At 42.0% G+C, this 14,397-nt stretch overlaps 1 protein-coding gene across 8 annotated transcripts in view; it reads right to left on the bottom strand.

The window, feature by feature from the left end:
- Positions 1-14,397, bottom strand: part of LOC143829878 (tetraspanin-4) — a 724,382-nt gene that overhangs the window by 534,916 nt on the left and 175,069 nt on the right. The gene's annotated exons all lie outside the window — the stretch shown is intronic.

Raw genomic sequence — 14,397 nt, 5'->3', positions numbered from 1 at the left:
TGATGGTATTGTGACATGTGACAGACATGTCACAATTGATGGTGAAGAGATCAAATGCACTCACAAATTGATTTTTCTTGAATTACAAATTGATGAGACTGGTGACTGCACTACAGAAATAAAATGTCGAATTGCTCTGGGTTGTTCAGCAATGACAAGCTTGAATTGAACATGGAAAAGCAAGGACATAAGCCTCACCAACAAATGTAGATTAGTTAAATATATCATATTTCCAGTAGCCACTTATGGTTGTGAAAGTTGGATGATGAAATAAATCAGACAAGAGAAGGATCAACTCATTTGAATTCTGATGTTGGAGAAGGCTTCTGCGGGTTCCATGGACAGAAAAAGTCACAAACAAGGAAATACTGCAGTGCATAAAGCCTGATCTATCACTGGTAGGTATAATCACAGAATTCCAGTTCACTTACTTTGGCCATATCATGCGATCCACCGCAATGGAGAAATTAATTGTGCTAGGATTGGTCAGTGGAAACAGGAAACCAGGCCAACAAAGAACGCTGGGGTTAGATCCGATCAAAATGGACTCCGGCCAGAACATGACACAACTAAAAGAAGTTGTGCACGATCAGAAATCATGGCAGCAGTTGTGCTATACGATCACCAAGAGTTGCACTCGACTGAATGGCTAACATCATCATCATCATCATCATATTCAAACACCCACCAGGTTGGATCACGTCCCACTTTCTGGTTGCTATCAGGAAGTTATTGTGCTGTCTAGCTACATCTGCAGCACCTCCTATCTCAGATTCTTAAAAGTGTCTGGGGGGGGGGACTATTCAGATTTTTGTGTTGACATTTGCTATTTTGATGTCTTTGGCTGCTTTTGGGGAACCCAACTAATCCTGTAATCAGTTATTGAGATCACTTTACATACAGGTGCTGCTGCCTCTGCAGGTGCAAACAGCAGGTAATGCAAAAGATCTGTCATTGGTTACTTGAAGAATGCATCCAATTATGCAGGTACAAAAAGAAAATAAACTGCAAGAGTTTATGTGGTACGCAAATATGTAATTTTACTGATCTTTTTTGGGACTCAGCTAACCTATTCTTCTCTGGTAATTGCAAAGATTTGGTCAATTTTAGTATACATTATCCATTACCAAAGCATAACCTGGCCCGGTAGCACAAGCAACTACTGTAGTAGTGCAAATCTTCTTGGCATAGTGCTCAAGATAAATCTGACCAACCTCCCTCCACAGCAATCCAATCAAGAGCTTGCTTCATACATCATTGAGAACATTTGATGAAGATACATTTGCTGGGCAATTGGATTTGTGTTGATGTTCCCTGAGAACTGGACTCCTGCACATTTCTTCTCGCTAGCCTTCCTTCCATTCATATTTCCTCTCTCTGCTCAGCCCAGAATTAGAAAATCTATGCTACACTCTTAGAGTCTCAGTTCTATGACCACAGTATCATCCTGCTTCTGCCTATCTCTTTGCTCTGACACCATGCCATGTTTCTGATCCACCTTGAAATTCCAGTACTTGCTATAAAACTCTTCATCTTTTTGACCTTACTATATTACTTTCCTTTTCTCCCTTGTACTTTTTCTTACTCATCATACTGTCTTGAAAGTCCTCATCTAATTTGTTCCTCCTAGTCACCCTCCTCCAATTCATTCTGCAGGACCTCTCTGTCAGGAAAACCTTCTCCAAACCACTTCAGCCTCATCTTGCTTGTCTTTTTGGCTCCCACTTCCACCCATCTGGAATGTAACATATGAACTGGAGATGCTTCTAAAAATATGCTCCATTAATGTTCTTACAATCTATCTAATCTAAAATCTAACATAAAGTGAGACGAAGGAAAAGAAACAAAGAACACATAACACATTCCAATTAAATGTCCTTAGACATAGCCCAGCACAAGCTAATACCTGAATTTCTTAAAAGTGTCCCCCCAAAAGCCTCTTTCACTCATGCCCTAATTTATCCCGCCCACAATCTTCACTCCTCCAAGTGAAGCACTTGAGGTGACAAAAGTTCTTCAAGTATTCTAAGGATTCTACCCAGTCTCACTACTGCCCCCTTATGGTTAGAGTTCCCTTAGGACCATCAAGGTTGCCCTTTTCATTCAAAGCCCAGCAGAGATTCCATTCTTTCTGCAAAGATTTTTTTTAACTCTTCTAGTCCTGACTACAAATTGGAATGAAGCCAAAGTATATTTGTATTTTTCATATATGCATTTATCCTGCCCTTACTGCTCAGGAAACTCTCTTTTGCTTATACTATTCTGTATATGATTTCCTCTATCAATTATTATCTAGTGGGTGCTTTCCAGTGGACCACTCAGGGTACAGAGGTGCAGTATACTAATCTAGCCTGAGCCACCCAGAGCTTTATAGCCTTCGTACACTCTCCGGTCCCTCTTAAGACTGGGTTTTTTGTATTATTAACACCAGTAGTAGGGCCAAGATACATTATTTCCCAAACGATTCTCAAGTGACCCATGCACTCCCACCAGATGTCCCACTGTAACAACTGCTTAGGCTTCTCTGGGACCCCAGAAAATCCTTTGGTGATTACAAAAGCTATGTGAGAAACAATCCAATCCTGTATGTCTGCAATATATCATGGCTTATAAATATATGTATACATTAGACTTTGATTTTTCAGATAAAATCTCAAAGTAAGCAGTGAGTAAACAGCTAGGTCAACCAAAGGATGGAACTAGATGAGTGAATGCAGTAAGGTAACAGGACTCTAAACAAGGATTGGAAAGGCAGAGATCAAAGGAAAAGGAGATTGTTTTCATTCATGAAGCATCTTGTCAGTGCATGTGTTGTAGTCACCAGTGACAAATAGATATGAGAGTTAAGGGTGAACAGTGTTTGATGGCCATCAACCATGACAGAGATGGGAGGGCTTATCCTCTATGTTCAGGACTATTTCTCTTGCTATTTGGCAACAATGGAATAGGGTTTTTCCCCCTCTGACAGGTCTGTTATTATTGATCCAAGCATACTATTCCACCTATCTAGATGCACAGATGGCCACTAGTCTACAGCATCCAAATGCTTCACTGACATCCATCAAACCTTGCAACACATTAGTTAAAGAAATGCAGAACAACCAGTATATAGATAGGAAAGGAAGGCACTAAGAAACTCTAATCCTCACGCACAAATCAAGGAAGCCAATAAAATAATAGCAATTTAAACCAGCTTAAATTCAGGCATATCTGAATGAAGTGGTTTTGAAGGGTTATCTCAAGGATTTTATTCAAGGACATATAGGAAATGTGCAAGGAGTACAGAATGAAATATCCATAAAGCACCTTATTCACAAAACACATTTCTGTTGATATTAGGGTACATATATATAAATATACAAATAAAGTTGGCCTATACTTTGCTGGATCAGGAGAATGCGGCGGACATAGCTTATCTGGATTTCAGTAAAGCATTTTATAAGGTTCCACATGATATTCTTGTTGACAAGTTGGTAAAATGTGGTTCCTAATTCTGTCAGGTGGATCAATAACTGGTTGATAGATCGTACCCAGAGGGTACTATTTAATGGTTAATGGTACTTGTTAATGGTTCTTCTTGGAAAAGAGTGACAAGAGGAATTCCCCAAGGATCTGTCCTGGGGCCTGTGTTGTTCAACATATTTATAAATGATTTGGATGAGGGTTTATAGGGAATACTTATTAAATTTGTAGACGATACTAAACTGGGAGGGGTAGCAAACACCACTGAAGACAGCAACAGAATACAGGATGATCTTGATAGGCTCTAGAAGTGGGCTAAACTGAATAAAATGAAGTTCAATAGAGACAAATGTAAAGTTCTGCATTTAGGTAGGAAAAACCAAATACACCAATATAGGATGGGGGAGACTTGTCTTGGCAGTAGCATGTGCGAAAAGGATCTAGGAGTCTTAGTAGACCATACATTGAACATGAGTCAGCAGTGTGACTCAGTGGCTAAAAAGGCAAATGGGATTTGTGGGCTGTATCAAACGGAGTATCGTGTCCAGATCACGGGAGGTGATGGTACCACTTTACTCTGCTCTGGTTTGGCCTCACTTGGAGTACTGTGTTCAGTTATGGGCACCCCAGTTGAAGAGGGATGTTGACAAACTGGAGCATGTCCAGAGGAGGGTAACAAAGATGGTGAGGGGTTTGGAGACCAAGACATATGAGGAAAGGTTGGGGGAGCTTGGTCTGTTTAGCCTAGAGAAGACGACTGAGAGGGGGTTTGATAACCATATTCAAGTATTTAAAAGGCTGTCATATAGAGGATGGAGCAGAGTTGTTCTCTCTTGCCCCAGAGCGATGGATCCAATGGGATGAAATTAATTCAAAAAAAAATTCTGTCTAAACATCAGGAAGAAGTTCCTGACAGTTAGAGCAGTTTCTCAGTGGAACAGGCTTCCTCAGGAGGTGGTGGGTTCTCCATCTTTGGAAATTTTTAAACAGAGTCTGGAAAGTCAGATTCTGTGAAGGCTTAAGGAGGTGGCAGGTTACCATGGATGAGCGATAGGGTTGTGAGTGTCCTGTATAGTGACCCATGAGGTACCTTTCAACTGTATTATTCTATGATTCTATGTTTCTATTGACTATACATCTTATTTCTTAATAGTTCCAAACCAAGGTGTTTGCAAAAACAACAAACTATTGGCACCAGAGCCTCACAAGTGTACACGGAGAAAAATGGATAAAGCAACCTCACAGAAATCATGAATGGATTTTTCTAGATTACCAATCTCTACATAAATCCTAGAGAAATCACAGTGGTCACTTCCCCATTACTTCTATAATTATTTCAAAGAGTACACATAAACGAGAAAGAGAGGGTAAAAACTGCAGATGGGAAGTCACTTTTTAAGCTTACTTCTATAATAAAAACTGACTGCAAATTTTTAAAAAGTGTATCAGTGAGAAAACTTCTGTGATATGCTAGTTTTCTCCTTACAGGGAATTATTAAACTTAAAAAAAATAAAACCAACACCCTAAAATCAGGACTTTGGTGTCAGTTCTTTATTGAACCAAGAAGCCCTGAGCTTCATCAACTTCGGGATACATGCCTGGCCTTGACCAGGGCCTTTTCGGTCCTGGCCTTTACCTGGTGGAATGAGCTCCTGGATGAGCTTCAGGCCCTGTCAGGACTCTCACAGTTCCACGGGGACTGCAAAATGGAGTTCTTCCTCCAGGCATTTGGTTGAGGCCAGGTAGGGCCCCCAGGGGTATGTGATCAGGTCTCCCCCTCTTCCCTAGACCCCCCTCTTTTGCAAGGCATTAGACTGTGCTGGGGGCCTATACTGTACCATTCTTATTACCAGCCATTTTAATCATCTACACCAAGCTTGATGCTCCAAGGCATGGGATGGGATCTATTTTTTAATCAGTTGGATACTGCCATCTTTTGTGGCCAGGGTGTGTTTTTAAGGAGTTTTTACCATATGTTTTATTGGTTATCATGTGATTCCTTTTCTATTTTCCTGTAAACCGCCACAAGCCAGTTTCACTGAGAGCATGCGGTATAGAACTTTAAACATAAAAAATAAATAAACTTCCCCCTATGCCATAAAGCAACTACGATTCAGCTAAATGCTGTCCAGCACCCATGGAGTACCCTCCTTAGCCCCCCCCCCCCGGTCACACCACTGGCTTAGTCAAACCCCATTCATTGATAGATGCTTCAAGTTTTCCTGCCTAACAAAGTTTTAAAATGTTGTTTATTTATTTTAAAGCTTTCACAAAAGTAAGCAATGACACAAGGTTTTATTTGTTTATTTCCAAACAACCCGGCCTAACTCTGGTGCAGGTTGCTGCTGGGGTGAGTCCCTCCTGTAGAGGAATTCTGAGGGAGAATAATCTCTCACCAGCAGTCCGAAGTAATGCACTCCCATTCTACCACCTCAGCACTCAGCTACTTTCACTGCTGCAGGCACAGTGCTAAAGAGCTTAAATGTGTGACTATTCCAACACTGCATTTCAAAAGGGAAGGTACACTAAAGTAAGCACTTCTGCAGCAAAAAAAAAAAAACCCATCCCAATCTATCTCTACAATGAGAGCAAAGGGTTGTAAGGATTCTCCATAATATATACATCTGATTTTGAATTTACATTTCAATTATAACCCATGCTATCTCAGCTTGATTTAGTGGGGAAAGTAATCAGACAGATACAAATTTAAGCCTTCCAGCCAAAAGAGCTAATGTAAACAGGCACATTCCTTTTTTAAAATAATGAGAGTATAAGGAGTGCCATCCAGAATAATTTGCTGCAAAAATTTGTTCCAGAAATACATTAACATATACACACATGCGCGTCCCGTGTCCCAGAGAGTTCTGTGTTACTACTGATAAGCCAAACAGCTACAGGAGACTCTTGGAAGAGATTATCCAAATACTTGTCTGAGATCAGCAAATGTAGATGACACTTAGCTCTACTTTTCTTTTTCTATGAGTTCCAGGTTCTGTTCTGAACCAGCATGTGGTTGATTTGGATGAGTTTCTGAAGATGAACAGACAAGAGGGGAATGGTGGCAAACTACACAGGGAACTGGAATTGCCTGTCAATTACAGGGCTATTGCCACGAGTGGTGGAACAGCTACGGAGTCTGAGGCACTCTTGTACATCCAGGTGGCATGCGTAATATAAGCCTACATTCTTTCTGTGACATCTTGTCATAAACTGTACCCTCTTTTCGAGTACAGCAGCCAGTCATTCTCTCTGGCTTGCTTGCTTCATAACCAATAGTGGCATGGAAGCAATATCTGATGCAGAATGTAATGCCATCTCCTGAGTGTAGAGCAGGGTGAAGAAATCATATGGTTTCTCAAGTACACTGGCAACCCAAGCCCCTACAAATCCAACCACCTTTTGAGATTCACAAAAGAGCTTTCTTCAGTGATATCCCCAGGAGCTCCAGATGTGCTGACTTGATATACACTGGTCAGACAACTAAATCAAGTCTCCAGATCTACTTGAAGTAGCCTCTACAGCAGTGGTTCTCAACCCTGGGGGTTGGGACCCCTTTGTGGGTCGAACAACCCTTTCACAGGGGTCGTGGCAGGGCAAGCAGCTTGGCCGGGGGAGCATCATCCACACAACAGCCTTGCGGGGTAGATTGAGATAAGCATTCATCTGTCTGGAGCAGTGAAAAAGAGCGAGATCAGTATGGTGGGACAAGAGACAGAACTGAACTGAGAAACCCCAGAACAAAACCCAATTTATATACAATGATGAACAATGGATCTTCACGCCATTGGTCAGTTTTGGTTTAATTTCTGTGAAGGAACACTTGCATAATTTTATGGTTGGGGGTCACCACAACATGAGGAACTGTATTAAAGGGCTACAGCATTAGAAAGGTTGAGCACCACTGATCTACAGCATCAGGAAATGGAAGAGCAGGATGCCACTGATAGTTGGTTGCAGATACAATGTTAGTCCCTTACCATTTGCACTCTGTACTCTTCCAAGAATAGCTAATTTTAGTAAAAGTGTCACAATTAGTTAGTTTCAGTTCTGGCAACAGTTTAAATAAATGTGAACATATGAGCAGATCAGAATCTGAGCCTTAGTCTAATCAAAATCAATACTGTCTACTCATACTGGCTATGGCTGTCCTGGATCTCAGGTCTTTCACATCACCTACTACCTGTTCCTTTTAAAAACAAAAACAAAAACAAACTAGGAATGCCAGGGATTGAACCTGGGACATTCTGCTCTACTACTAAGCCATGGCCCCTCCCCTAAAATGAACTACTATACTTTTAAAAGAAATTGCACACACAAGGCTAGTCTTCAAATAACTGAAAAGGTTTCTTTCAACCTAGAAAATGAAAGGGTATTTTGGGCAGCCTCCTGGTGAGTGCTCCTATTCAAGAGATGAATTGAATAAAAGTGCAACTTGTCATTTGATATAATCATAATAAAACTATCTTTGACAAGAATGCTGCCACAGTTTTAACTCCTCCCAACATAACAATAAAAGCATTGAAGATTTACAATAGTCTTTATCTAGCAACAGAGAAATGATTCCCCTATGATATTGAATTCCACCAATGTACTCTCCAGCCCACTCTGTTTAAACAAACCACCTTTCCCAGGAATTTAGCATACCTATTCACCCACACACTTATTAGCATGAATAATGCCCAGCTGGAAAACTTATTTTAAAAGAACGTAGAAGAAATATCAATCTGGATACTGCACTACCCATTCTGTAGTGACTTCTCAAATGAATTCCTGATCCTCATTTTTTCCAGCATGTTCCTTTCATTTTATTTTTGGTTATTCAACCTCACTGTAGCAGTCTGAAAGGTAATGTCAGAGAACTAGAAATACAAAAGGAAAATAACTGATTGGCTGTGTTTTTCTAGCTCCAGTCATGTATGTATACTTCCATAGTTTAGATTTCTTAAATTCTTCTAGTCACCCAAATGTCTCTATAGAAAGGGAGCCCTGTGTTCCGTTAAGGTTCTACCTGCATAATGTAACATTTATAACACCTGCTGGATCCCCCCCCCCCAGTAGAATATACTAGCTATGAAATTGAGCTCAGAATTTAAACTATTTTATTTGCTTCAATTTTAGCCCATCTTTTTCAAAGAGATTGAAGATGAATTACAATTTTTAAAAGCAGCAGTCAGGACTAGGATTATGTAACTGGGAACAATGCAAACAACAACCACAACTGTTTTAAGGCATAAGGCAGAGTCATAATGAAGAAAGCTGATAACAAAGTAGAAAACCATGCAGCGAAAGGAAGATGCCCTCCTGAAGAGATCTGTTCTGCAAGTTTTGTGAAAAGATAGTAGTGTGGGGGCTTTCCCGGCCTCTCTGGCAGGCCATTCCACCAGGGAAACCAGCAAATAGAATTGAGTGTGAACAAGCAGCTGCTGCCCTCCTACATGCCTTCAGAAGGCCTAGCTCAGATGAGAGAAGCTGGCAGGGAAGAGCAGAGCATGAGAGGTAGTCCTGCAGGTATGTGGATCCCAGGACATTGCGGGTTTTGAAGTCGACAGTCAGTATGCTGAATTGGACCTGGTAACTAATCATGTTCTGTAGATTGGGAGCATTTTCTGTTTAGTGCCCAACAAAGATGATATATGTGAGGTGCATACTTTGATGTGCAACATAAACATTAAATCTTATTTTTGAGCCTTCTCAATCAGATTTTTGGTGGGGTGGCATTTGCATTTTCTAAACAGATTTTTTTAGTATGATGGATAAGAGCTAATTTTAAAAGAATGGATTTCCAGAAGCAGTACCTATGCAACAGGATGGAGACCATCTTTAGTGAGTATATTCAGCTACGGGATTGCAAACTGCTAACTTCAGGAGCCAATAAAGCTTCTTTTTTGCCTGTCCATAACATTGCAAACAGTTTCTAACATTTATATTAGGCACAGCCTGAAGCCCGAGTAGTGAAAATTACATATTTATTCAAAATATTAATTAATTCCATCTTGACACCTACTGTACCTGAGACATCTGGCATTCCTCTCTTAATCAACACCATCCCCAAAGGCCTAGCATTTTAAACACAGTTACTTTAAATAACTCAGGTCATAGACTCCATATAATTTCACAGGCCTTCAGATGGTTGCAAACATAATTACGAGAGACAATCAATCAATTGCTCATTCCGGAGGGTAAATGTTGAGACGCCTGGCATTTATAGGGGTCCAATGAGGAGCTATGAGCTATTGAAGAAAATATGCTTTCTTAAAAGGATGATTAAAAAAGAAAACTGATATGTGCATGAGGGATAGTTTATGAGAAATGCCTCTTTCTGTTATCAGAAACCTGCTACACTTTTGCAGAAAGTCTAATTCTCAGCTGCCAACATTACCTGAACAGGAAATGTGTCGCCATTTTGGTTGGCAATAAAGGCAAAACGAGAATTGAGAGAGTTCAGGATATGAAATCTACCAGTCTGCAAAGCCTAACCTCATTACAAGTTGGGCCAGGCATACAACCAGATCTTCCCTACCCCTCCTGTCACTTCCCACCTTGCTACTAGATAAGAAAACTTCCAGTCAAAAATGGGGAAGATGTATGGAGCAATGGAGTGTGCTTCCTAGAGAGACTGTTTGCCGAATGAACCAGGAACTATAAGCCCAGGTGGCCCAGGAGGGATAGGAATGTAGTGACCATATGACACGAAAACAGCAGGACGGTCCCGACTTTTTGTCAAAGGTTCCGCATCCCGGACCACCGGCAGAATGTCCCGCAGCATCTGCCGCTGCTGCCATGCTCGGGAGGCAAGGTGAGCCAGGGAGGGAAGGGAAGGGAGGAAGGGGGGTGCCACTGCCACTGCCACTGTGCTCGGAAGGTAAGGTGAGCTGGGAAGGGAGGGAAGGGAGGGAGGGGGCGCCGCTGCCGCTGCTGCCACACTTGGGAGGTGAGCCAGGGACGGATGGAGGGAGGGGAGGGAGGGGAAGGAGGAGGGTGCCACGTCCTCACCGCCGCCACGCTTGGAAGGCAACAGTGAGCCAGGGAGGGAGGAGACGGAGGGGGTGCCGCCGTGCTGCAGCAACCACCGCAACCGTCACCATGGCCGCCACTGCAGCCGCTATCGTGCTCAGGAGGAGACGGTGAGCTGGGGAGGGAGGGATGGAACCGGGGAGGGAGGAATGGAAGGGGGTGCTGCTGCCACCGCCATACCTCCCTCCAACTCTGGTCACTTTAGACAAGAATCATCTCAGTACAATGACCCTCTCCATCTCAAGTGACCTCCTCTCCCTTCTCAAGAGGCAGGACTTGTCTGGTTGTGCTTGGGGAGACAAGGTTCCTTCTTCATTCACTTTTCCCCCTGACATTCCTCAGGGAGGAAAAAACTCAGAAAGAACTGTATGTGTGTGCATGCGTGTGCGTGTGCGTGTGCGTGTGCGCACACATACACACAAAATAATAATTTTAGGGAAAACCCTAGAAAAAGCAAAAAGATCCCAAGGTGATCCAGTGGAAGTTTGCCATCATGAATGTCAATCCATGATTATACAAAAGCACATTATGTGACATAGCTGCTCAGCCAATATCAGGATGAGAGGCTTATACAGACAGACTTCCAACTGCCTTGTCAGCCTTTGGCAGCTTTTTACACTTCCCTCAGGTCACTATCTTTACCATTTGTTTTTCCACGTATCCTTTTCCAGGTCACTTACTAACTTCTGCCCTTTCAACCCACCCCCTTTGGCCTAAGGTTGCCAACTCAAGATGGGGCTTGGAATTCTTCTGGAATCGCAGCAGCTCCCCAGACTATAGGGATAAGCTCCCCTGGAGGAAATGGCAGCCTTAGAAGGTACACTCTATGGCATCAAATCTCTGCCCAGGTACTGCCCCCCGAGCTCCAGGAATTTCCCAGCTCAGAATAAGTCCTCCTTCTTTCACTCCTTGGTCTCAGGTCCCACACAGGCACTATTCGTTGTGACATTCTTCATGGAATTGCTGCTGTATCCTGGTTAGCGCCCATGTATAACTATGGGATCCTTCAGATACAAAATTCTGAGACAGATCTCCTAGACTCTGAGACCATAGATAAGAGCTAAAAAGAAGCCAGAGAGATTCAGAGGAAAGAAACCATGTTTTGGGGCTGAAAGAGAAAATGTGCAACCCACCTCTAACAACTGCCAACTGAGGCCCTTTACTTATTTTCTTTCTTGCTGAGACTCAAACTGAATTACAAATCTCTCTCTCTCTCTCTCTCTCTCTCTCTCTGTATGTGTGTGTGTGTGTTCAACCAGATAGCATAAGAAGTCCAGTGTGCAATAGGACTGGAAATCCAGAACACAATGCAAACAAAAAACAATCTAAGGCAAAATGCAGGAAGCAGATACGAAATAAGAGCCAGCATGGTATAGTGGTTAAGAGCGGTGGTTTCTAATCTGGCATGTCGGGTTCGATTCCACACTGCCCCCATGCAGCCACCTGGGTGACCTTGGGTTCACCACAGCACTGATAAAACTGTTCTGACCAAGCAGTGATATCAGGGCTCTCCAAGCCTCACCTACCTTACAGATCTGTTGTGGGGAGAGGAAAGGGAAGGTGATTATAAGCTGCTTTGAGACTCCTTCGGGCAGTGAAAAGTGGGCTATAAAAACTAATTCTTCTTCTACATTAAAAATAAGGTGATAATTACAGTAACCATTGCAAGAAACTACTATTCTCTGAACTGTTCCATTATGCTACATTAGGCTATTTCCTGAAAATGATAGTACAAAATGATATCATGATCTCCTCAGGAATGCCATTATTCAAGGCAGCAGGCACAACACAGAATGCACATGGCTAGGCCACTGCTGATCTTACCCATTGGCAGGGCAGCACCCTCAGAAGGCTTTGCTGGGATAAGTGGAGCTCACTTGATGGAGCAGACTGTCAGACCATGTGGCTCATAGAAGCTTTAAGTACTGAGCGATTAAAAATCTCAGAGAGAGCTAATGAAGCCCCAAGCGATCAGGTACTCCTGCAAGTACTCAACTCAATATTCACCATTGTAGCAGCAGCAGAGGCAGACATTCATATGAGTGCCTTCTTCTCCCCTCCCATCCCTGAGAAGACCCACTCTGTAACCTCTGGCCACCTATTCAACTTCAGTATCACACTGTCAGGGGTCTCCTTGATGTTTATGCTTTACCTAGTTATTGCCCGTGCTAGGATAATGTCCCATTCTGTTCATTAAACTGATTTGATGTGTAGCTCTAACCAGCACTGTGTGAGGTCTGGCTTGATCCAACTGGAATTCTGCAAAAGATCCTGGTGCACTATAAATTACTTGGAGGAGTGGAGCATAGTGTAATGCTTACCATGTCAGATGATGGAACAGATACAGAATGTACAATCAACACATGAGATACTGAATTTTAACATTTTAACCTATGTATCATCAGAAGAGATAATCACAGAAAAGCCGCAACCATAAGAAGCAAGCTAATGTACATAGCTGGACCTGGTTTCCCTCTGCTGGCTCAGCCCAGCTTATTTGTAACATCATAATAGCTCAGCTAATGGCGTATGAGTGGTCAGATATAGCCTTTTTTGCACTAACATTTGATCAGTTCATAGCACACTGGTAGAACTATTGTTTTGTCAATGGGGTGTCCGTATACAAAGACATGAAAATGAACTTACTACTGAAGGTTAGCAAAAGGGGCTGGATCCAGACTATATTTTCCAGTGTCAGACTTTAACATTCCTTCCTCCCCATTCCCACAGCAGTCCACTGGTCTCCAAATAATGCCTCTGGGGGATAAGAGACCCTAATGCAGGGCTTCTCAACCAGGGTTTCATGAAAGCCTGGGGGAAGTGAACAGCCCTGGAAGGGTTCCCTGAATGAGTGGGAGTTAATTAATTTATATTTGTTTCCTGGAGATCAGTTTGTAATCCCAGGAGATCTCCAACCACCACCTGAAGGTGGACAATTCCAGTTGCATACAATTCTGTTCAAATGCCAAAAAACAGAGAAACACAAAGTAGATTAAGGACAGACCTTCTATTAAGTGACAGCTAGACCAAGTTTTCAAATTTCCATGCAAAAAGCATGGTAACTGCCCAATTCTTTCATTTGAAGATAGAAACATACCTGTTAAACTCAACCACAGCTGATGACCTGAAAATCCCAGAAGCAACAGAGAGGCACTTCCAGCAGTACTACCAGCAATAAAAGGCTACTACCGCCACTATCCCCAGGAAGCATTACTGCAAACGACAGTCACTTGAACACAGTAAAAATGTGCTTTGTCAAACCAGCAGATACTACTTGAAGATTAAAAATCCCTCATGGAAGAAGCTCTTAAAAGAAAAATATTAACATTTAATTAAGTGCTGAGCATTTAAAAACAATTAAGAGACAGAGCCTCTAGCTTTTTCTTTTTAAAAGTCATTTTAGGATTTTATGTCCCTTTAATTTTCCTTTGGGACATCTCATTCTGTTTTTCTATGAAGCTGCAAACACAAAAACACTGTTTGAGCAGTAAATGGCATGCAGTAAAAATCGCCACCAGAGAAAGCAAACAAAGCAACGGTATGACATATTTATGAGTTAAGGAGCATACTTTTAAAAAGACAAAGCAATCCATAAAAGAACAAAACTTTCTTCCTGTTGGGATTCTGCTATGTGTCAAGCTTAGTAAACACACACTTCTCTATATGAATGTGAAAGACAATTCTGTATTCAAGTGAGAAGCCATGTTGGTCTGAAGCAGCACAACACGTGCAGTGGCACTTTTAAGACCAACAAAGGTTTATTCAAGGTATGAGCTTTCGTGTGCGTTCACACGTCCTCAGGTACAATGTCATGGAATGGAAGTAATCAGTTCATACTTATAGGCAAGGTATAAGAGTAAATTTACATACAGCATAAGGAATATGGTTAACAAATTCTAGGAATAAATAGGAGAAACCAG

Source organism: Paroedura picta, chromosome 2 (genome assembly GCF_049243985.1).
Source record: "Paroedura picta isolate Pp20150507F chromosome 2, Ppicta_v3.0, whole genome shotgun sequence".
In the NCBI taxonomy this organism is placed as follows: Eukaryota; Metazoa; Chordata; class Lepidosauria; order Squamata; family Gekkonidae; genus Paroedura; species Paroedura picta.
This window is presented reverse-complemented; position numbering and strand designations above follow the sequence as displayed.